Source organism: Cucumis sativus, chromosome 4, assembly GCF_000004075.3.
Source record: "Cucumis sativus cultivar 9930 chromosome 4, Cucumber_9930_V3, whole genome shotgun sequence".
NCBI lineage: Eukaryota > Viridiplantae > Streptophyta > Magnoliopsida > Cucurbitales > Cucurbitaceae > Cucumis > Cucumis sativus.
In genome coordinates, this window is record NC_026658.2 from 13,422,342 (window position 1) to 13,447,311 (window position 24,970).

Genomic DNA, 24,970 nt, shown 5'->3' on the forward strand with positions numbered 1-24,970 from the left:
GTGCTTGGGTGTGTGTATGCGCACATACATGTGTACGTGAGTAGGTGTGTGCGTGTTTGCGTGTGCATTTGTGTGCGTGTTGTTTGGTGTGTGTGTGTGCATGTGTGCGTTTGTGTGTGTGTGCGTACGTTCGTGTGTGTGTGCTTGTGTGCACGCGTGTGTGTGTGTATGGGTGCACGCGCGTGCAAGTGTATGTGTGTGTGCGCGTGTGATTGTGTGTGAATAAGTTGATATTTTTTAATGTTGAGTTTCTCCCAATTTTAAAACAATAATTTAATTATCTTGATATTCAAGCCATTAATATTATTGTGAGATAAAGATAGTGAATAAGTTGATATTTTTTAATTTTGAAATTCAATTAAAGTTATTTTGATACAAAATCTATTGCTGAGATTATCAAATTCTGAAAAATAATAATTTTGTTATTTTGAAATTCAATTTGGTTATTTTGAAATTCAAATTCAATTAGGTTATTTTGAAATTAGTAAGATTAAATAAAGTTAAAGTCTTGAATCCATTAGTTGAGTCCCGAGATATTAAGAAAAAAGTACGATATGAGTTTATGTATCTTTTTCAGGTAAAAAATAATTAAAAGCTGATAAATGCATAATATAAATTAATTACAACATAGAAACAAAATAATTTTAGTTGGAGAATGTGGATATTTTGGTATTTTATAAAATATTATGCACGTGCAAAAAATGTTATTTGCTAAAATTAAAAAAAAATAGTTTTGCCATTTTTCAAAATGACCCATAAAAAGGTTGCTATATCTCTTATGACAGAGTGTATATCTACTGGTTCATATTCGACCTGTTTGTTGCTAATAGAATTGGATAAAATCGCATTATATTGAAATAATTACACGAATGACACTTTTAAGCCAATATTGATAGAAATTATAGTTTAATTAATGTTATTAAGTCAAATGAACATAGTTTAAAAGTCCTTCTAAACACAATTAATGTAGTTGTTTTTAAATTTTAACTCATTTATACATCTTTATGCATATGTGCGTGTGTACGTGTGCGCGTGTAGGTAGGTGTGCGTATGTGTATGTGCATGCGTTCGTGCGAGTGTCCGTGTGCATGTGTGTGTGGGTGTGTGCATGTTTGTATGTGTTTGTGCGTGCGTGTGTTTGTGTGCTTGGGTGTGTGGGTGTGCTCGGGTGCATGTTTGTGCGCGTGTGCGTATGTGTTTACGTGTGTGCGTTTGTGCATGTGTGTGTGCTTGTGCGCGTGTGGATAGGTGTGTTTGTGTGCATTTGTGCGCGTTTGTGCGTGTGTGCGTTTGAAATTAGTATGATTGAATAAAGTTATTAATATGTTGAATTAATTAGTTGAGTCTCGAGATATTAAGAAAAATATTATGATATGAGTTGATGTATCTATTTCAAGTAAAAGATAATTAAAAGCTGATAAATGCATAACATAAATTAATTACAATGTAGAAACGAAATAATTACAGTTGAAGAATGTTGATATTTTGGTATTTTATAAAATACCATGCACGTGCAAAAAATGCTAGTTGCTAAAATTCAAAGGAAAAAGTAGTTTTGTCATTTTTCAAAATGACCCCTAAAAACGTTGTTATGTCTCTTATGACAAAGAGTGTAGATCTACTGATCCATATTCGATTTGTTTTTTGTTGGTAAAATTGGATAAGACCGCATTATATTGAAATAATTACACGAATGACACTTTTAAGCCAATATTGATAGAAATTATAATTTAATCAATGTTATTAAGTCAAATGAACATGGTTTAAAACTCTTTCTAAACACAATTATTGTAGTTATTTTTTAATTTTAATTCATTTATACATCTTTGTGCATATGTGCGTGTGTGCGTGCGTGTGCGCGAGTGCGTACGTGTGTGCGTATGCGTGTCCACGTGTGCATGGGTGTGTGTGTCTACGTGTGCGTGGGTGAGTGTTCACGTGTGCGCGTTTGTGCGTGTGTGTGTGGTGTGTGTGCGTATACACGCGTGTGCGTGTGTACCTGAGTGGTGTGCGCTTTTTATGCTTTTCTTCCAATTTTAAAATAATAATTTAATTATCTTGATATTCAAGTCATTAAAATTATTTTGAGAGAAGGTTATTTTGATATAAAATCTATCGTTGAGATTCTCAAATTCTAAAAAATAATAATTTTGTAATTTTGAAATTCAATTTGGTTATTTTGAAATTCAAATTCAATTAGGTTATTTTGAAATTAGTAAGATTGAATAATGTTATTAAAATGTTGAATCAATTAGTTGAGTCCCGAGATTTTAAGAGAAAAGTTATGATATGAGTTGATGTATCTATTTCAAGTAAAAATTAATTAAAAGTTGATAAATACATAACATAAATTAATTATAACGTAAAAACAAAATAATTATAGTTGGAGAAGGTGAATATTTTGGTATTTTATAAAATACCATGCACGTGCAAAAAATGTTGTTTGCTAAAATTGAAAAGAAAAAGTAGTTTTGCCATTTTTCAAATTGACCCCTAAAAACGTTGGATTTTTGTGTATTCCCTTGGGCTTTCTTGTTCAATATTTAGTCAAATTGCAGTATACATAAAATTTATGTTTGTTACGTCACAAGATTTCATTCACTATTTGTGTCTGTATTATTTTATATTTTATACAGGAGACTCCGTTTGAGTGTTGAGCTAGTAATGGGAGGACTACCGTTGACCCCAAAATTACAAGGTTTCATGTTGCTTACTGGATCATTAATGATTCGTCTCTATCTTTGGCTCAGCGAGTGGTGGAGTTGGAAGCCCCTGAAAGTGTAGATTTAGACTCTCTACCGTTGTCAAGAGCTGTTAAGTATGCAAAAATGGCCTTGAGAAATCCTATAAACTCTCTGAACAAGAGACATTCTAGTGTAAGAAGAAATGCTCAAGTCCTTGAAGAAATTGAGGACACAACTCCAATTCCTAGCATGCTTTCTCCCTAAGACTATGCTGGTCCTAGTCGGGGAGTGGCATTTACATCCCAGAAAGACACACATGTATCACCTCGTGTTGGCACTTCCATTGCAATGCACAACTCTGACATATATAGTGCCGACATTTCCTTCCTTAAGCTTGAAAAAAGGTGATTTGATGTCCATAAAAAATTAACTGAGCAGTTAGATATTTTCTAATACGCATCTCACGTAATTTGATGCTCATTGATACTGCATTACTGTGTCAGGAACGTGTTGATGTAAAATCTTTCAGTTTTGATGGATCTTATTACAAGTTTTCAACTCTTCTTAGCACGACTTCTGACAGAACAAAGGTTTTATATATCTTTACACGATCGCATATCACATATGAACGATCGCATATCCCATCTGAAATATCGATCACCCCTGGTAAAACAACCGTTTAGATATTCTACACGATTGTTTGCTTAAGGATACACGATCATTTTGTAACTATTTTTTTTATTATCCTTTTTTCTTTCTATACTAGAATCAGAATCAATTGTTTGATGATATTAACATGTATGATGATCTTCGTGATGATTCTAGTCATCACAATCTGGACAAGAATGATGACCATCAAAATAACAAACATGTGATCATCCATGAGAATTCATGTTCAAGAGCCACATCTTCAAGAATCTACTGTAGAAACTCAACTGTTAGTGTTTAATTCATTAGTTACTGCTTTATATTGTTTAAAATTGCTTAGATTATAAATAAACAACAATAATTTTTTTTCTTTTCTGTGTAGGGAACAAAAATGAACAACGCCTCAACATCAAGAGCAGTCAGGCAGTGATATTAGCATATATGGCAGAGATGCACATTTGATATTAGCTATAAGTAATATAGCAGAAAATATGGAAGGTCATACTCAAACAGAAAAGGGACTGCTAGAAATGATTGAAAATCTTCCGTTGGTAAGCCAACCACTTCCACTTTGTGAGATGCTACCATTAACTACTGTCAAAGGTCTTGCATTAGTTTAATTGGTATGTGTGCCCTAAAGGGATAAAAGCTCTTGGCAGTGAAAGACTTTACAAAACCATTCATCAATTTTAATTTGAAAATTCCAAAATACAAGTACATTGACAATATTTAGAATCAAAGTTCTAAATAAAGAACTAAATATGCTTTTAAATTAAAAGATACATAGAACTTACTCTTGTTGACGTCTCTGAATCTATAATCCACCGAATTGGGGACACCACCCGTTAGAGACCTTCCTATCTTCGAAGATGAGATTGGTTTGTGGAAAACAATTGGAATGAAAAAAAAATTAGAGAGAAACTATGTAACACCCCAATATCAAGGTATTTCTCTCAAGCTAAATTTTTTAAATTTTATTAAGATTTTAAGGAATTTGGTTGTGGTGTGGATTTAGCAGGAAGTGAAGGGGCTTTTATGAAAAAATATACTAATACTAAAGGTTAAATAATAATAATATATAATAATAATAGAATTAATGTTATTATTAATTTAAAATATCAATTCTTTATTGATTCACGTGCAACCCCATCTCTTTCTCCTTCACTCTTCCTCTTCCCCGTGCCCACTGCCGCTTGCCTCCCTTAGCCATTTTATATTACTCTTGGACGTCAACCGGCCACGCCGTCATTGATCGCTTCGTCTCCGTTGAAGCTGAAGCACCGTTCGTCGTGAGTTCGAACTCTCGGCATCGCGTCTCACCTATGTTTTCCAGCCAAGCTGTGATTCATTCGCGCGTAGCTCCTTCGACGTTCGCGCCACCACATTCTGCTCCAGGTGATGAGTAACGTCACCGATTGACCTATCATCTCACCGGCGTTGTTACTTAGTTGAAGCAGCCGTCGACCAGACCTGAGCCCGTCGCGTCTGTTGAAGTGCCATCGCGCGGCTCTTCACCTTCCAGCCATGGGTTGTAAGCTGAAGTTTGTTTTTCGTTTGTTGATTAGATCTGATCTATTACACGCGTCGATTCTAGTTATTCAAGTTGTTGCCCCCATTTTACTCTAATTTTTGGGATTTTGTGGTAAGTTGTATTGGTGAGTGTGGTGGTTTTACATTGTGGTTTTAAATCAACTAGAGAATTAAAGCTCACTCGGACATCTACACCAAAATTTCAGCAACTAAGTAATTCTCATAAATATTACATCCATTCCATTGACCTCCATAAAAAACAACAATAGGAAAAGACATTATAATCTGTAAAAAAAATAATAATAATAAATTAAGTATTTAATTGTGATAGAAAGAAATAGATAGACATAGATATACATTTATTACTGAATAAAATAATAAAATGTACAAAATGATAATACTAAACACAATGCAAGAATAAGTAAACGATCGTGCGATGAAAATAATATACATTAAACGATCCTATTAACCGTGATAAACGACCATTTAACAACGGTAAATGATAATATTGATTAAAATAAATTATCGTGTTGACATGGGTACACGATCATATGATATTGGTGATCGTATTGAATAGTGTAAACAATCGTCTTGTTATCGGTACACGATCGTGTTAATATTTGTAAGTGATTCTATTGATAGTGGTAACTGATCGTGTAATTCCATGTAAATTATCGTCAAAAACTTTAATATTTGAAAATATGTTATTTTAGAAAAACTACAAGTGTTTGACAACTCTTTGAAAGCTATTGAAATACTCTCAAATTGTATTTTAAGGAATTTTAATAAAAAGAAAGTCTACATAAAAAAATTACCCTTTTTAAAGGAACATTTTTTCTCTAATCACTCCAATGGAACTCAAACACGTACTTCAAGTTAATTCTGGTATCCAAGAATCAGTCTCATCTAACATAAACAAGAACATTCAACTTGATAGAACTTCATTACCTCATTTTTACAATTCCCAAAGTTACTAAATGAAGGACCATTCCTAAAACATACTTACATCCAACTTTCTCCATGAATAAACTTATCGTCTTTTATGTACTGATGAATATAGAGATGGAGCGATCAGAGTTTGTTTATGTACCAACCCAAAAGTTGAGAAAAGAGTGGATTTACACAAGGACGAAATGGCTGGCTGTGCTGCTTGTTCAAAAACTGAAAGTTAGGGTGACCTTGTTTCTCATAGGGACTCAGCAAATTGAAGGGCCTCCAATCTACTTCTTGTCTCATTATACATGCCATTAGCCATTCAACGTTGAAAGTCCATATCCCTTTTTCTACGGCCACCAAGGCTTCCTCCACGTCTTCCTCACAAGCCACAAAGATCGTCTTTCATACATTGTTTACTTTATCTAGCTCATGAATCACCTAAATTTTCAAGCATAATGAATTTGCCAAATGAGAGAAAAAATTATGTATATACTACAAGGAAATTGCAAGAATTCACCCTATAAAAAAATATTAAACAAATTCTTGTTCTAGTCCCTAAAATTTTCCATCTTTTTTCAACTTTCAAAATGCTTCCTATGAGATATATTCCAATCACATATAGCAGAAATGACCGATGAGTATTGAATAAATGAATATTAATTGATAAAATAATTTACAAAATACTAAAATCGTTAGTTGGCTACGTTTTGGAAGCTCGATGACTAAAATGGATGTTTTGAAAGTTCTAAGGCTAAAATGGAATTTAAATCAACATAATAGTAAGTTCAAGATCAAAGACAAGCTAAACAATAAAATGTTGCGACCAGAAAACAATCTAATCATAATTAGAAACATGGATGTATGTATTTGTACACCAAATCACAAAAAAATAACTCCAGATTTCGATCTAGAGACAATTAAAAACTTGAACAAATTTGATAATTAAAGAAACACGGAGATGGCCATATGACCCCTTGTGCATAGACTTTTCACATTACATGCTCAATTCCTAGGATCAAAACAAACATAAATATTAAAGACTTAAGAAGCACATACACTCAAGTTTGGCTAGTGTATCAATAAAACAATATGTATGAACACTCGGAGAAACGTGTTGAACACTAGTTAGTACAATAGATGTGTTAGACAACAAGTATTCCAATGCAATAAAGGTCAAGATTGGTATACACACACATATTAAACTCTTGGCTTTGAATAAGTTTTGAGTGAAGGATGAGCTTATTTTTAAGCATATAAATACATAAACTTAATGACTTTGAATTTCCATATAAATATGATACATACTTTTTAAATTATATATATTAAAACTGTGTTCTAGCACTATCCTATATTTTTTAGAAAAAAATGACACGTCACCATGTCTATAATTTATTGACCCATGTCTAGAATTCGTATACGTGCTTGTTTGTTGAGAACTTCATGTCTTCATTAGATGAGAGGATAGCCATATTATAGTGGTTGTATGTGTAATATAGAGAACCAAACTAGTACTCGAGATTTGTACAATAACAGAGAACTTACATTTCCACCGGTTGACTTGACTATCAGGGGATAGAGTTTTAGGTGGTGGTTGAGCGTGAGCTGATATGCAAACATCATACCCTTCAAATAAAGCTCAAAAACATGCTTTTGCCTTGAGAACTGCAGCTTTTAGGCTGGCTCGATACTTCGATATGTAGTCATCATCATTTAGTATGTAAGGCAACTCGTCTGCAGATCAATAAGGAATTAATCAATCACAAAAATTAGGTAGGATGAAAAACATAAGTGGAAGAAAATACATTACGCTTTGATACTAGCAAGCCATTCGAACTTACCAACAAATCTGCCTTCCCGGTAGCTTTCCTTTAACCAACTGGAGGAGAGAAGCCAAGCTCTGAGTAATTTGCAATTAACTTGCAATTTTAGTAACAAGATATAGTAAAATTATGAGCAAGAGCACACTGACACGCTTGAAGCCACATGGTAATGCATATGCTCGATAATCATTGAGAACAATAACAGGAGAAAGCAAAGTTAAGAACAGTAACTGGAAGAACAAAAAACAATTTACAACATAAAATCTTCAAAAACACATTGCTTAAATCAAGTTTACTAATATAAAAGGTAAGATATTACGTTCCACTCTCCACACTACTGAAGTTTAACATTTCACATGAAAGAAATGAAATACTACTCCCAAATATAACTGAAAAAAGCATAATTGGGTAAAGAAAAAGCATAGAGAAATGCAAAAGAATCCTTGGCTTTGATATATTGAAAGGTAAAAAAATATCAACCATAGATGTCCGGGAGAAGAACTCCTACAAATACACACTTAACGCAGATTATCATTCGCTAACATGAGACCTTCTAGAGGAATTCTGTTAGGATACTTCCTAACAAGAACAAGATTTTAATTTTTATATAATGAACTATAAGAAAATACAAGATAAAACCAAGTATAAGGCACTTGGAACCTCCCTCTTGAGTACTCTCACCCAAGCCCTAGATCACTTCCCAGAATTCTCCCCTCACTTACCCTCCCTCCATTTATAATAAGATGTAACCACACTTACATAATAACTACTAGTAACTTTCTAATATCTAATTACCCTTATACCCCTAACCTTATACTAATCTAGGTATCTAACATTACCTGATGCTTCAAAACACCTTGTCCTCAAGGTGTGCTTGCAAACATGATCAAGGCCCCTTCTCTTTTTTCTCTTTTTAATTGCAAACAATCCCCAGCATTCTGCTCTTCAATGTTGAAAAAGAAATCCTCCCCTTCGGCTTTGAAAAACTCTCGATTCCAATAAGGTCCATTGACTTCAGCCACAAAGCAGCCCAATGTACTTGAATTTTCCTTTTCCAAAACACATTGTCTTAGTTAACCCTTTGCATATCACCAACAAGTGTTTAATTTTCAAACTCTTCATCTCTAGTGGGCTAGGCCATAATCAAAGTGTTGCGTCAAGACCAAAATCATACTCCGCCGTTTCATTCCTAGGACCTACCTACATACAAGTTTTTCTTCCTCCTATTTTTGGAACTCTCCACCCACTTCATCTACAAAATGATGTGCCCCAATGTTTTATTTAGAATAAGTTGAAGCTCATTTAGTGTAAGTTGAAGCCCACTTGAAATAGTAAAAACCCAAGATTGTTCCTTTGTCCTAACTCTGTCCTACCAATTTCTACCACGCCATTGGCACCATATGTGTGCAGCAACTTCTTCCTCGTCACGTGATTCACCCTATTCCAGACCACCTTCTCGAGCCTCTGTAGACCGATAACTATCGGCTTCTTCTTTCTCCATTGCAACCAGCCATTTTGTGTTTCTTTTAGCAACAAATTTTTCTTCACTCGAGTCTTAATTTCGAGCCTCACAGGTAATCCTCGTCGACCTTCCTCTATAGTTTCTTCTTGGTCACTCTTTGCCATCCTCTTCACCTTCGTTGTATAACCGTTGCAATCACGTTTCCCTCGATTCTTCTATGGATTCAGATCCTTCTTGAAATCCATCAATTTATGGACCTGAAGATTCCAATCCGTTCTAAATAAACAACAATCCAGATCAGTGCCACTGAACACAGGCATTTCAACCTTCTTGAATTTGCTATGATCGTTCGAGTTTTTCATCCCTTTCAAACTTGTTTGTTTTACCTTCTACGTTGATTTCCTTCAATGTCTTACCTCCACCTTCGATTATACTCTCAATCATTGGTCCTTTGCTCGACGATCCTTCCATTCTTTCGGAGATCGTCAATTATCCTTCTGCTATTCCTTCGATGCATTTAGCAACCGTTCTTGTTTTTCCAACTAGATGACCAATCTTTCGATGCTTTTTGGCAAGCATAACAAGTTTTCTTCAATTGCCAGCAACTTGTGTAACTCCATTTGTATCCCCGAGATTTCCTTATCAGAGGTCTCCAACTTCTCTTTGATCCGTTTTTGTGCTGCTCTATCATTCTCCCAAGTAAAAACGCTCTGATACCAATTTGTTAAGATACTGTAAATATACGGCAAGTGTATCTTACTTTATTGAATTACCTCAATGAATTAACAGTATAAGAGAATAAAAAATCACTCACATCTACTTCCTAAAGGCACACTCCAGTGAGGATCACAACAAAGAACAAGAAAAACTAAGAACAAACCGCAACCATGAAAATGACCAAAACAAACAATAAAAAAACTTGACTTGGACCCTCTACTTCTCCGAGCACGAAAGACGGCAGCCTCTACTTCTTTGGAATATTTTGTCCCCTTTCTCCCTCCTCTTTCCTCCATTTTATTTTGCTTTACTAACAAACTAATGGGAAAGATCTCCTCCGATATTCTCTCCTCCTATAATCTCTCATATATTCTTGTGTGGGTCAATATTACCCTTTTTAATTCTCCTACTGTACTTAAATAATATTGGAGACATATACTTCCTAACAAGAACAAGATATGAATTTATTATAATGTAACTATAAGAAAATACAAGATAAAACAAGTATAAAGCACTTGGAACCCTCCCTCTTGAGTACTCTCACCCAAACCTTATATCACTCCCCAGAATTCTCCCCACTTACCCTCCCTCCATTTATAATAACATGTAACCACCCTAGTTACCACACTTACATAATAATACTAGTAACCACACTTACACAATAACTACTAGTAACTTCCTAAATATCTAATTACCCTTATACCCCAACCCTATACTAATCTAGGTATCTAACAAATTCCATAACATAATGTATTAGGGGAAGAAGGAAATCGAGGATAAAAACACTAGCTAGCAACAAATATCTTCCATTAGTGAGCTTCAGCCATTTTACACGTAAAATGGAAAAGTAAGCCTGAAACCCAAATTAGCCTAATGGTTTTCTTAACAACCAATACCACCATCATGATAGAAACAACTGAAAAGGAAGAGCATGATACAATCCAACTCAAACATAAGAATTGATTTTGATGTTTAACTAAAAGTAAATAGGCAGTAGAATAAGAAACTATACCCTTTTAGATCTAGAATAACGGCAATTTCCAGCCTAAGCACAACTACAAAGGCCTTGTGGCGGTTGGGTTCGGCGAGTGGCGGCGGTTTTGCTTCGCGAACGGAGATGGAGACGGCAGATCGGCGCGCGGACGACTGCAACGCAGATCTGGACTGGCAGCGGCGCGGTCTTGCTTCGCGAACGGAGGTGGAGACAGCAGATCGGAATGGAGGTCGCGGCGCTCGGCTTCAGTAGGGGAGACGCGGCGGCCGACGGCTGCTGCGAACGGAAGAGAAGAAGACGGTGGGGTCGTCGCGGCGCACGGGAGGAAGGAGAAGAGGGGCGGCGGTTGGGCACGAACGGAAGGAGAAGAGGACGGTTGGGGCGGTTGCTGCGCGAACGGAGAGAAGGGGAAGGAGACGGTAGAAACGGTTGGCAGCGGCGGTGAGGCGGTACACGGCGACGCAAATCTGGACCGGGCAGCGGCGGAAGGGCAACGGCGCGGTCTTGCGGTGCAGATCTGGACGGCGGCAGATCTGGACGCGTACGGCTGCTTTGCGAACTGAAGAGAAGAGGAGAAGGGTCGCGGCGCTCGGCTTTAGTAGGGGAGACGCGGCGGTTTGCGGCAGGGCTGCGGATGGAAGAAGAAAATGGAAGGGAAGGGAGGCGACGGTTTGCGGCGGGGCTGCGAACGGGAAGGAGAAGAGGAATGGAGGTAGGTCGGTGGCGGTTTTGCTTCGCGAACGGAGAGAAGGGGAAGGATGGGGCGGCTGGGCTGCGGCGGAAAGAAAGATGGAAGAGAAGGGCGGAAGGAAAAGAGAAAAGAGAAGGAAAGGAGAAGAGAAACGAGAAGGGAAAAGAGAAGGAAGCGGGGGGGGGGGGGGGTCGCGGCGCGCGAGGGAGAGAGAGAGATTTCTTTTCCTTTTTCTTTTCTTTTTATTTAAATTAAATATAAATAATAAATATATATATATATATATATATAATAAAATAAACAAAAAAAAAATATATATATATATATATATACCTTTGGGCATTACAAGCAGAGGTTCTTGATGTTTTAAAAACGTCAAGAATTTTTATAAATTTCTTGACGTTTAAAAACGTCAAGCAATTTTTACAATAGTCTTGACGTTTTAAAACGTCAAGAATATTTTATAAATTTCTTGACGTTTTTAAAAACGTCAAGGATTTTTTTATAAACTTCTTGACGTTTTTAAAACGTCAAGTAAAATTTTAAATTCTTGACGTTTAAGAAACGTCAAGCATGTCGAATTCATACGCTTCTTAACGTTTTAAGAACGTCAAAAAATTAATAGATATTTCTTGATGTTTTAAAAACGTCAAGAAAAAATTTATTTTTTCTTGACGTTTAATAAACGTCAAGAATGATGTTTCAGAAAAATTCTTGACGTTTTTTATTAAAAATGAAAGCTTTCTTGACGTTTTTCGAAAAAAACGTCAAGAAAGGAAAACAGCAACCGTCAAGAAAGCCCATTTTTCTAGTAGTGAAAACACAAAATATCCTAACCAAATGGCTAAACAGAGGCAGCACTCTGTAATTCTTTATTTATGTAAAAGCCAAAACACATTCAACAATAGTAGATATGAAAAATAAAGGAAGAACAACATAGAAAACTTACCCAGCTCCTTTATACAGGGCTGGATACCCTAGGCTACAGCAGCCTTTACTCTCCTTGAAATAACCAAAAAAGACCTAGCCTCCCCTACCCCAACATTACATGTTTATACCTCTCTCTCTCATCCCTCCTAGTGGGCCCCACCTGCACGATCCTCTCCCATTATTCTCTCATCATTGGTTGCTAAGGAATTTCCCTTTCTACCCTTCCTTTTATAGGTATAGATAATAGGAGGTCTTACAAAGTAATACCTGGCCTGGCTTTCTTTAATCTTTCTGCGAGAACCTTTCCAAACAACTTATAAATTAATGTTGAAACAACTTATAAGCCACACTGTAATGACCTTCCTTCTCTTGACCGAACTTCAATAATCGACAACTTATATTTATCCACATAATCAGCAAAACTCTTAATCTGCCACTAGCTTCAAACAAAGACCCAACCAATTCCTTTTGAACTCCATAGTGCCTTTATAATACAACTGGCAATCTCTTCTCTTTTGGTCCCCGGAATCAATGCTCTATCTGGATTAGCTTTCTTCAAAAGATTTTTAATAGCCAATTGTTTCGAATGACCCATGAATCCTCTAGTGTTCCATGATATAATCTTCATCTTTGCAACCTCTGCCTTATATCAATTCAATTTCACATGCTGCCAAGAAAGGAACCAACTCTTGAGGGGGAAGGATACTTGCTGACCTGCACAAAATTTCTTTTTATGGGGAGGAAAACAATTTAATAAAATCTGGACCGAGAGAGTCACTGTCCTCTTGTTTCTCTATCTCTGATTGAATTATTTCTTCCTCAACTGGTTCAAATTCTGCACTACTTACACTGGTGACTGATTAAACTTCCATGAATTCATCTTCTAGGCTCTCAACTTTTTGAGACAAGAAGTATCTTGCACAAAATTAAAGAATGAACCAGAAAGTATGGAGGAGGATTGAGAAAATTTATTACTTAAGGAGGAAGGCAGTACTACCTTTTGCCAACTGAATTTGGAATTTGTATCTTCACACAACTTTCCTCTAATAAATCAGAATTAGCCAAGCTCATCCAAATGTTGCGAAAAGAAGTTCTCCCTTTGGTATAGGTCTTGAGGTGCTTAGAAAAATTTCTGGCATGAAATGGAATAACTTTCATTGAAGATGATATTTTAGTCTTGGATAGGCTGGTAATTTTTGTTGAGAGCTGAAAACAAGAGATGGCCCGCAAGTGAAGTTCCTTGATGGAGGAGAGGACTCTGATTCTTCCTCCAATTCGTCAGAATACCAAAAGCCATTGGAATTCTAATTAATAAAATTCTTCGGGCCTACAATCTGTGTGTCAGCTTTTAAAATGTCTGCAGATACATTAAGTTTGAAAAAATCTGGTTGGGGAGGGCTAGGTGAGTTGTTTTTTGAGATAATAAAATGTCGGTTGGCTCCTTTTCTTCTTTTGAGGTCTATTTTTCTCTCTTTTCTATTGAAGTCTTTTCCCCTTCTAAGTACGTGGAGATCCCAGCTATACCCAAATTTGAATTTTTCCTTCTGAAAATTATTTTTTTCGGCGAGGATTCAAGGGCTGAAACTCTTTCCGGTCGAACAAGGTTTTCTTCTTCATCACCCAACTTCCTAAGTGCTTCGAAAGGATTTCTTGAGATGGATGGGGCATTCTGTTTGAGAAATTCAGGTATCTGGGAGACCATCACTTTGGAGCCCTTCATCTAAAATCACTGAATTTATTCTACATAAATCAATAGGATTGGAAAAATCACTTTGAAATAGATCAGATTGGATTATTACAGGAGCTTATAAGGGTTCAAAATCCCCAAAATTAAGGGAAAAATTTCCTCAGTTCTCACTCTTTAATTCTATAGTTGCTGGTAAGAATCCGCAAAGATTTTTCCGAACTTTAATTCTTGCTTCAGAGAACTTGATCAGATTGAGTGTTTCTAAGATTATACTTTCTAGTCCACCAAATAGCTTAAGCTTAAGGCTATAATTGAATTTTCTTTCAACCACCAGCTTAAACTTTTTGGTGAATCGGTGGTTTAATATTTATATTAATATTTTATAAAAAATGTACACAGCTAATGCCATATAAAATAAATAAAGAAATACTATAAAATCTACATCCATAAAATATGCATGTGAACACATATCAGAAGATGGATATTTGTAAGTTAGAAAGACCGATAACAAAATGTCATAATTAAACAACAACATTAATATTATGGGTAGTTTCAAGCTTCATTTGTCTATTCTAGGTAGGGATATTGAATAACTCTTAAAAATAATATAAAGATTGAATCCCTAAACTTCATGTGCTTGCTAGTATACAACCTAAAAGTTCAACAGTTAAAGAAACTGATTAATCATTTTTGGCAGGATGTCATATTCGCCTTTCGAAATCCTACATTGTAGAGCCAGCCAAATAAGCCAAGCAAGGTATGCCTCTTAAGGAATATGGAGAAGTTCAATGACTGGGTATGTATATGATAAGCCTTAACCTCAATTTTATTTATCAATAATGGAGGGAAGGAATCAAAAGCTTCTCTAGCTCTCCCAATTATTCTAAGAAACCTGATACAAGCTATGCCAAAACATACCCTCCCCAAACAATCATAATAGCATTTATATGAAAGCATAAAAGACTCATGGCCCCTTAACTAGCAACATTCAGACCAACAAATACAGCTTCCCATCCTCCTCTCCTGAATCCTTTCTTGTGCCTACGGGTGTACACCTTCACTACCATGGGCCTATCAGTATTTAGAGATCGTAGAGGCTGTATGAGCCAAGGAGTTGGAAGAGTAGGATTAGGGAAGTGTGGAGTTTTCCGCTCTTTGTTTGGCCAAAAGTGTTTGTGGACTCCCGACAAGAAAATTTCAATTTTATGCCTTATTGACTTCGTATGTCCTAGGCCCTAAGAGTTCAAAACTTTCTAGATTCACAACTTCTTGGACCACTCCTTCTGTCAAACACCCCTTTAAAGAATACTAAGCCAAGGATATAAAACATCAATACCATCAATAGAAAATCTCATAAAAGAAACATGATTGATGAATATTTTAGAAGACTATAAATTGGTACCGTACCTTCATGAGCTGAGTTTTCTTAGTTTCGTTTGCAATGTTCATCAACATAATTTTAAATGATTTTCCTAATGTGTTCTCTTCAGAATTGAGGTCCTCTGATGCCACATTTACACTTCCAAATTCTTGATAGAAATTTTGTGTACACTGATTGGTTGGATTTTTAGGATAAATACTTGATAAAATCTCATGCTTTGAATTGGCTAAAGAGCATCCTTGAGAGCAGGTATCGTATACATCACTTTTAGCTGTCATACTAGCTGTCATGTTGTTCTCTATTTCTGCAAAAGAAACCGGACCGTTGCTGTCATGCACTACATCCTGGTTTAAATAAACCGTTCTGAGATAATTAAGCAACATATGGAGAATAATTTAAATTGTACTATCTTGTGGAACAAAACCTGAATTACACATACCCTGAATTTCATTTTCTTCTCCAAGGGGCACTAAAGTTACAAACTCGTCATGTTGAAAATTCAAATTTTGAATGGTATGCTGATCAGTTGCATTTGAAACGTTGCAACCTCGATTGGCAACACTAATTCTTGAAGCATACAGGGCTTCAGGCTTTAGTAGAGAAAGTAACTTTGGAAAGTCAGTCGAACACATTGAAATTCCCTGAATGTGCAAATCCATGGATTTTATTACACATCCCAAAGGTGAACGACTTTGAGGCATCTTGGTTATAATCAATGTTGGATCGGTATGGCAACCCTAGAGGGGGGTGAATAGGGTTTAAATAAACTTTTTGACAAATAAAAAGTAAAATCAACTAATTAGATATTTTTTAATATTTAAATAAAGAACTTTGTAAACTTTGTTAAATAACAAGATTGATAAAAAGATAAGAATATGCAATCAAACTCAACCAATAAGAATATGTAACTAAAATTAAATTAAAAAATAATTAGAAAAGAGTTAGAGAAGAAGACACCGTAATTTTATAGTGGTTCGGTTAAACTCAACCTACATCCACTTTCCCAAGCACCTCTTGGGATTTTGATTGAAAATCTTCTTTAGACTCTTTCCACGGATTTGAGCCGAACCGATTCTTGCTCCTTTTTCGGGTTCAAGAGCAAACCCGATCCTTTCCACACGGGTTAGGATCCAACCGTTACAATATGTTGAAGTTTTTAAATCACACAAAAGAAAACTCTCTAAAAGAGTGAGTATACAATTTGAAGCTCACAAATTTAATCCTCACAATACAATAAGAAGCTCTCAAGAATAAGATGAAAAGAATAAAATTGGAAGCTTTAGAGAGAATAACAATGTTGGCTTTTTGCTTGAGGATTGTAAAGATTTTAATGATCTTGTGTAAATGTGAAGTATTTAAAAAGAGAGGAAAGATAAATTCAAAATCATTTGGGTCATTAGATATAAGTAAAAGAAAAATGAATGGTTGAGATTTAAACTTAATTAGCCGTTAGACACAATACAAATAATAATATAATAATATGTCTTTTCAAAATACTTTGTTTAAAAAGAAATCAATAAAGCAACTTCACCCTCTTTTAAAAAAACTAGTCGTTAGACACAAGAAAAATAATAATATTAAAATCATTTTCCTTTTAAATTCATTTTCTTTATAAAAGCCAATAAAACATAACAAAAAGCCACATTTGTTACTCCTTCATTGCTCCAAGTGGCTTTCTCTAATTGGTTCAAATTGAATGCTTGGTCGCCACGTCACCATCTCGGGTATTTTTTCGTTAAGCTTCTTTTAGCAATATTTTCTTCATTTGAACTTCGATTTGGGTGATTCAAGAGGCGTTAGAATCATTTTTCCAAGCTCTACGATATGGTCTATTCAAATTAATAAAATTGTCAATAAAAAAAATCAGATTTGTTATCATCAAAACATAAATTAATTGAATAATTAAAATAAATTAATTGAGATTAAGGGCCAAAAAGCCAACAATCAATTGGTTCTCGAAGTACGCCACCTTCATCCCCACTACAAAACTATGTTATGTCGAGCTGATAGCACACTTGTTCTTTAAGAACGTCTTGAAGTTATGGGGAGTTCCATCAAGCATTGTGAGTGACAGGGATGGTAGATTCATTGGTACTCTCTGGACCGAACTATTCGCCTTCTTGGGGACACGCCTAAATATATCCTTAAGCTGCCATCCTCAGACGAATGGCCAAACTGAAGGATTCAATTGTATGCTTAAGGAATATCTACGACATTTTGTTGATTCTGGACAAAAGAATTGGGCCTAGTTGATGGATGTGGCTCAATTTTGTTTTAATGCACAAACTAGTCTATCCACAAGAACGAGGCCTTTCGAAATCTTGAGTGGAAGACAACCTATACTGCCTCATATTGTTGATCATCCTTATGCAGGAAAAAATCCTCAAGCTCATAACTTTACGAAAAAGTGGGAGAAGACTACGAACATCGCTCGAGCATACTAAGAGAAAGTCTCGAAGCGTATGATAAGAAGCATCATCCTCTCAAGTTTTGAGCGGAAGACCAACTCTTCATAGAGTTTAAAGCAAAGCAAATTTGATTTAGAGAACATCAACATCAGCATCTCACCAGAAAATACGAAGGGCCTGTTGAAGTTCTGAAGAAAATTGGAAATGCATCCTATAGGGTATCGTTGCCTGCATGGATAAAAAATCATCTAGTAGCTCATGTGAGCAACTTGAAACGTTACCATCAAGATCCAGATGACCAGTAGTGCAACAATGGTGTATGGTCATCTAGTGACCTAAAGCAGAAAGACGATAAAGAAATGGAAGAAATCCTTCCTAAGAGAATGAGGAAGGGTATACCCATGAAGAGGATACATGAATTCCTACTGAAGTGAAAGAACCTCCATGTGGAAGAAACACGTTAGGAATGTGCTGAAGACCTTGGAGCGTGAAAGAAGAAGATCCTTCGCCAGTCGACAGGGATGTCAATTGTTTAAGTGGGGAGAATGTAACAAGCATGCTTGTCCAGGGCGTGTTTGCTTATGGTCGCATGCCCAAACACCCCCAATTTACATTGTTTTTATGTTTTGTATTTAGTTTTACTTTTTGCTTTCCTTTTTATGTCATAAACCTTGGGTGTGACTTGGCTTTTTCTTATGCAAGCCTACCAGAACTAAAAAAGTCTAAAATGTATTATAGATGGGACATAGTAGTTGAATCCCTGTCCAAGCCTTGTTGCACTCTTCGCAATCAAAGTTTTTCTTTGCAATTGACAGTCTTCAATGCTTGCTTTAACGATATTTTCATTGAATTTCTTTCTCCTCACGTTTTATAAAACATTTTCTCAAGAACGTGAAGAGAGGCTACATCGTATCATGTGTTTGTCCGTGGTTTTTGGATTTTGATCAGCTAACTTGTTGTCTACGTAAAACAAGTGCAACATAATCGCTCCTCTCGTGTTTGAAAGCTCGCGATTGTGACACAAGAAATGCACTAGCCAAGAATGCACACGAGGAGGGCTACACGAAATGCCAAGCACACAACCAAGTGAGGTTCACAATGTGCTTGTGTGTGAAGGTTAGCACGCGGGCATGCCCAACGCGCGTGAAAAGCCTCTTGTGAGATTCACACACAGTAGCCAGCGCAACCAAGGCCCTGCGCCCACCCATTCGTGCCAGGCAGTGTCATATTGCGTGTTGAGCTATTTTTGGTAATTTTTTTAGTTTTTAAGTATACTTTTGATATTTTCTTGGCAAAAGATAATTAATTGTACTATTTTACCATTATTTCAGGACATGAGAAGATCATACAAATTTATAAACCAAGGATTTGAGCTTGTATCTGTGAGTGGAAAATGTTTTATTTAAAGTGATTTCAAGCATGTTCTTAAGTCATGATTTATGACGGATTTATGATAAAATGTTTAAGTTATGTTATGAACAGTCTTTCAAGCGTGTTATTGTTTAAAGGTATTTATTCAACATATTGTTTACTCTTCAAAATGCATAATATTCAAAATGTTTTCCACTTTCTAGGTAGAGATCGTGTCCTCTAAGCCTAACTTGCTGCTACCTGTCTACTGAAGGATTTCATTTTGTTATCGTATGTGTCCTGTTATTTTGTACTAATGATAAATTAGTCTTTTGTGCTATCAGACTTAGGCTTTTGGGAAGGTTTTATAAGTTTTGTTCTAGATAAATAAGATTACTTTTTGTCTATGTAAAACTTGTCTAAGGTTGTTAAATGAAAAAGGTTTAGCCCAATTGGTTTTAGTAAAATTTATGTGTTATGTTTCCGCTGTTGTTTAGAGTTTAAAGGTTCAGGCTAAGGGTCAGATGGTGTCATCCTTGACATGGGTGCTATCGATTGGCTTCACGCCATATCTCGAGCCACGCAAGTAGGTGCTCGTGGTGGGGTGTGATAGCCTAAGTTGGCTTATTAACAATTAAAATGTAAACATGTCCATAACAAAATAGTCGGCCAAGGCCCATGTGGACCGACTGGTAAAGGTTGAAGAGCAAATGCTCTACCTAATGAAAGTTCCTAACTCAATTCGCTTCTTGGAAACCTGCCTTGAAGAAATTAAACCCCAAATTAAATCCACCAGCTCTAATACCATATTAAACCCCAAATTCAACTAAAAGCTTAAGCTAGTGGTTGAAGGTAAATTTAATTATATATTACCAAAGTATGAGGTTTCATCACAATACCAATTGGCAATGAGAGGAGTAGCTCATCTATTTTATAAGGAGTCTAAGTTTCCTTGGTTTTTCAATTGTGGGACTCCACATATCTCAACATGCCCTTCAAGAATCGAAAGAAAAGCATTGTGTTTGTAGTTTTATTATTTTTATGATAATTACAGAGGTACAATTGGTGGTTTAATATATATCACTAACACTATTGCTGCAATGATCGATCATCTCGATGGATTACCCATTTAAGAGTTGTTGACAAGAGTTGACACTCTAGAATCAAAAGTTGTAAGAACTAGATGTTGTAATTTATGTCCTAAAATTCGTTGTAATCATAATCTATTCAATACAGTCGTTATTGATACTATAATCTTAAAGCCAATAAACTAAGGACCCGAAGTTACTATTAAGTAAACTTGAACTTTATGTAGAGACATAAAAGTTGATCAAGTTTAAGTATAGAGCCTAAATAGTATAGATTGTACGAATAAAGTTAGGCACCTATTCCAGGACACAATGAATGCAGTTTGCTTTGTATTTAGTATAAACGATGTGATCCTAAATCCTAGAGACATGAAAGTGTGGACATCTATGTAAAGAGTTTACAAAAGACTAGAACATGAAATAGTCAGTTTTAAGTTATAACACCGTTAACTTTGAAAAACTTACTATTTCATTGATAGATATCAAATATAACTTAATCTTAATATATGCTAACTATAAGCTTCTGTTCTCACCAGCATGCTTGTTTAAGGCGTTGTTTATCTATGGCCACATGCCCAAATACCCCCAAATCACATTTTCTTTATGTCTTGTATTTAGTTTAGTCTATTGCTTTCCTTTTTACGTCATAGACCTAGGGTGTGAGGTGTCACACATTTTCATTTGCAAACCTGTCAAAGCTCAAAAAGTCTAAACTGTACTATAGGAGAGACCCAATAGTTGAATCCCCAACCATATCTTATCGTATTCTTTATAATCAAATTTTTATTTGCAATTGAAAGTCTTCAACGCTTTCTTTAATGATGTTTTTAATGATATTCTCTCTCACATGTTTTAAAACAATTTTTTCATGAACGGGAAGGGAGGTTATATCATATTCGTGAGTTTGTTCGTGATTTTCGGATTTTACATGACTGACTTATTGACTGAGCAAAACAAGTGTTCTACAATTGTCCGTTCCATGTTTGAAAGATTGCGATTGTGGCACGTAGAGTGTCACAAGTATGCTTGTCCAAGGCATTATTTGCCTATGGTCGCGTGCTCGAATATCCTCAAACCACTTTATCTTTATGCTTTGTACTTAGTTTAGTCAACTGCTTTCCTTTTGTTGTCACCGACCTAAGGTGCGTCGTTTCGCAATTTTCATATGCAAGGTTGTCAATGCTAAAAAAGTTTAAGATGTATTATAGGGGAGGCATGGTAGTTGAATCCCCAACTAAGCCTATTGTGATTTTTGCAAATCTAAGCTTTCTTTGCAATTGACAATATTCAATTTTTTCTTCAAGGATGTTATCGATGTTTTTCTTTATCTCTCACGTTTTATAAAACCAATTTCTCTCAAAAGATGAAGCGAGGCTACATCGTACCACAAATTTGTCCGCAACTTTCAAATTTCACAAGGTTGCCTTGTTCTCAATTTAGAACAAGTGTTGCACAACCGCCTGTCCCATATTTGAAAAGTTGCATTTTGTGACAAGTGGTATTAAAGCTTTGTTATCTCCTTGGCTAAGCGAGATGCAATTATGTCGACAATGAAACAACTATCAAAGTTGCAATCTGAGCGACTGACTGAGATTGAAGAGGAATTCTTGGATATGAAAGAATTGCCAAACGAAGTAAGATTTCTCCAGACCCAACTTGAGATGTTTAAAGAAAAAGTAAGAGAAATAGACGCATTGAATGCCTAAATAGACAAACTACCCATAAATGAATTGGCGCTGAGGGTTGATTCGTTAGAACATAAAACACCAAAGTAGGTAGTTTTGAACGTGGAAGTAGCTCTTCAAGTTCTATCGCACAAATGGAAGAGCGTGTCGAAGAGTTTGACTTTGACAAGCTCCAACATAATCAGTTATATTTCAAGAAAGAGAAAAGTGTTTTTGCTAAATAGCGTATCAATTTTCTGGTCACATCATCGAATGTAGAAAGATTTGAATGGACGAACATAAGTTGTGAGCTTTTAAGGAGTGGAGAGCCCCCACTTCCGTGAAAGAGTTACGTTTCATCCTTCAATATATTCTAAAATAGGGTTCACCTACTATCCTCTAGACTCAGTACCGAGAGAAAGAAATAGATGGAAAAAGAAATGGGCTTGGTAATTTTTTTTTCTATGTAAATAAGAAAAAGAAATCCAATTTGGTACAAGAGCCCAAATTCAATAGCCAACCCATCAAATGAGGTCAATGGCCCTATTTATAAGGATTTTCCATGCAAAATTGCATGTCCATGGAATACTAAAGCCCAACAACTCAAAGCTCTATTTCTAATATGAAATTTGATGGCTATAACACATATACTTGTTAGTTTCTCTCTCTTATCCCAATTCGAACAATTCGACTTATTCCATCACACTGTTTTAAGTTTATTCCATATGAGCTAGCAAGGGAACCTAATGGACCTATATATCATGAACTCCAATGATTCAAGATTAATTGACTAAATTCTTATAGACTGAGTTAATCAACATTCGTTAACTAACGGGTCATTCATGTATGTACTGGAACGATTCAGAATCACCTCGTTTGTACTAACTACAAAGCGGGCGGCATCCACAGTTTCTCTGAAAAAATATGGGTTACTACAACGTCACCACGATGTACAATTTTCCTGATAAGATGGTACTTACGTTCGATATGTTTTCCCCGTTTACGGCTTTTAGGTTCTCTGAATTTGCAACTGCACCACTGTTGTGACAGTATAAATTGATTGACAGATGCATATTTGGAACGACTTCCAGATCTGTCAAGAAATTTTCTTAGCCATAATGCTTCTCTTGTTGCTTTCAAAAGTTGCTACGTATTCTACCTCCATTGTGGAATCAATTATACAAGTTTGTTTTATGCTTCTCCAAATCAAGAAAGCGATGATTTCAAAGAAAAAACGTCAAGAATTTCTATGAAAAGGCGGAGATGCTCTTCAACTTTCTTGACCTTTTTAAACGTCAAGTAATATTATTTATCCTTGACGTTTTAAAAACGTCAAGTAATATCTATTAAATTCTTGAAGTTTTAAAACGTCAAGTATTTTTATAAATTTGACATTTTTTACATTTTCTAAACATCAAGAGAGCGGTTGTTCTTGACGTTTTAAAAACGTCAAGTTCGATTAAATAAAAAAAAAAAAGGAAACACGCGTTAATAATTAGGTGAGAATTAATCCTTTTGCCCTAGAAATTAAAACGCATCTTCTTCTTCTTCACGCCTAAGCATTTTCGAAATCTCCAACCTTCACATTGTCGTCGCGCTTGAGTTTTTGAAATCTCCAACTGAAATCACCGTTCTTGAAGTTGGGGAAGCCCTATCCCACACCCATTCTTGACGTGATTCGAAATTGGTCTTCACACTCGTTCGAAATCACCATTCGAAATCGCCACCGAAGATTAATTCCATCTCTTCACACTCAAATCTCCGTCTGCCATCCACCGTGCTTCAAGTCGGGCTCCTTCGAAAATGTCATCCATCGTCGCTTCTCTATAACGAAAACTCCATCCTTCTTTATTTAGAGATTAGAAATTAATTCTCATTCACGTATGAAGATATCTTGATTTGTGATTTGAACCTTTTGTATTTGTATAGAAGCGACGTATTGCTCATGGTGCTTTGGGTTTTTTGGGTTAGAAATTTGAACCTCACGCATGAAGAGGTTAGAAATTAATTCCTCTTCCCTCTTCACGTATAAAGTTGGGGAAAGTCCATATATCACATGGTGCTTTGGGTTCTCCTTACAAATCCAATGGAGTTGATGATTGATATGAGATGATACAGATTGATAGAAGGAGATATGGCTTATACGGGACCGTATTTTCCCTACTGTCACACAGTAGGTGAGTAATGTAACTATTTTCCATTAACTTTCTCTACCTTCCTATTTCTCTTGGCTTATACGGTTGTATTATGGTTGAGAAATGGTCGTCCATCTTACTGCTTGATGTTGTTTGAAAACAAAAGACTAACCATTTTAAACCAAAATTTGTCCCGGATAGCACAGATGACCGTGAGGGATACTCTAAACTCTGCACTTGATGAAGAAATGTCTGTTGATAAAAAAAAACAACAATTATGAGAGAAGAGGTGAGGGAGAATGAACACAAACCCATTTATGTTTGTATATTATATGATTTGTCTACACTTATGATTATTTCAAACATTTTGATGCAGGTCGGAGAATATCAGGAGACTTATAAGGTTAGGTAGGTGGAAGAAGATGATCTCTACTTCACATGATATTTGAATTTCTTATTCATTTAATTGTACATTTTAACAATTTTTTGGCTTTTTTATTCCCTTCAATTAGATAACCAAAAGGCTTTTGGAGAAATATGGTTCTGAGAGGGTTCTTGATTACCCTTCAATTAGATTACCCATAAACTGCCTGAAAAGGTGGAGGTAAATCGGAGGAATTTACCCCAGTTGACAGGAAAAATAGGGGAATGATCTCTATTTGGGACAGAGGGAAAAGGGCGGAAGTGAGTATCACTAACTCCTTTAACAACCTCATGGAGGTGGATAAAGGAGATAAATGGCCTTTATCTATAGTGGATGGCTCCCCTCCTCCCTTACGAGTAGATGACTCTTCTATGGTCGTTTTGAGTACTACAGGTGATGTAATTCCTATGGAGAGGCGGCT

At 35.9% G+C, this 24,970-nt stretch overlaps 2 long non-coding RNA genes across 2 annotated transcripts; one reads left to right on the forward strand and one right to left on the reverse strand.

Moving 5' to 3' along the window:
- Positions 1-7,372: 7,372 nt before the first annotated feature.
- On the reverse strand, positions 7,373-11,666 carry LOC116403183. Its single transcript, XR_004215792.1, has 3 exons — positions 10,810-11,666; positions 7,637-7,695; positions 7,373-7,529 (listed from the first exon to the last, which is right to left on the reverse strand). It is a non-coding gene; the product is annotated as an uncharacterized LOC116403183 (long non-coding RNA).
- A 12,160-nt stretch (positions 11,667-23,826) lies between these two features.
- Positions 23,827-24,385, forward strand: LOC116403505. Its single transcript, XR_004216280.1, has 2 exons — positions 23,827-24,167; positions 24,332-24,385. It is a non-coding gene; the product is annotated as an uncharacterized LOC116403505 (long non-coding RNA).
- The last annotated feature ends 585 nt before the right edge of the window (positions 24,386-24,970 follow it).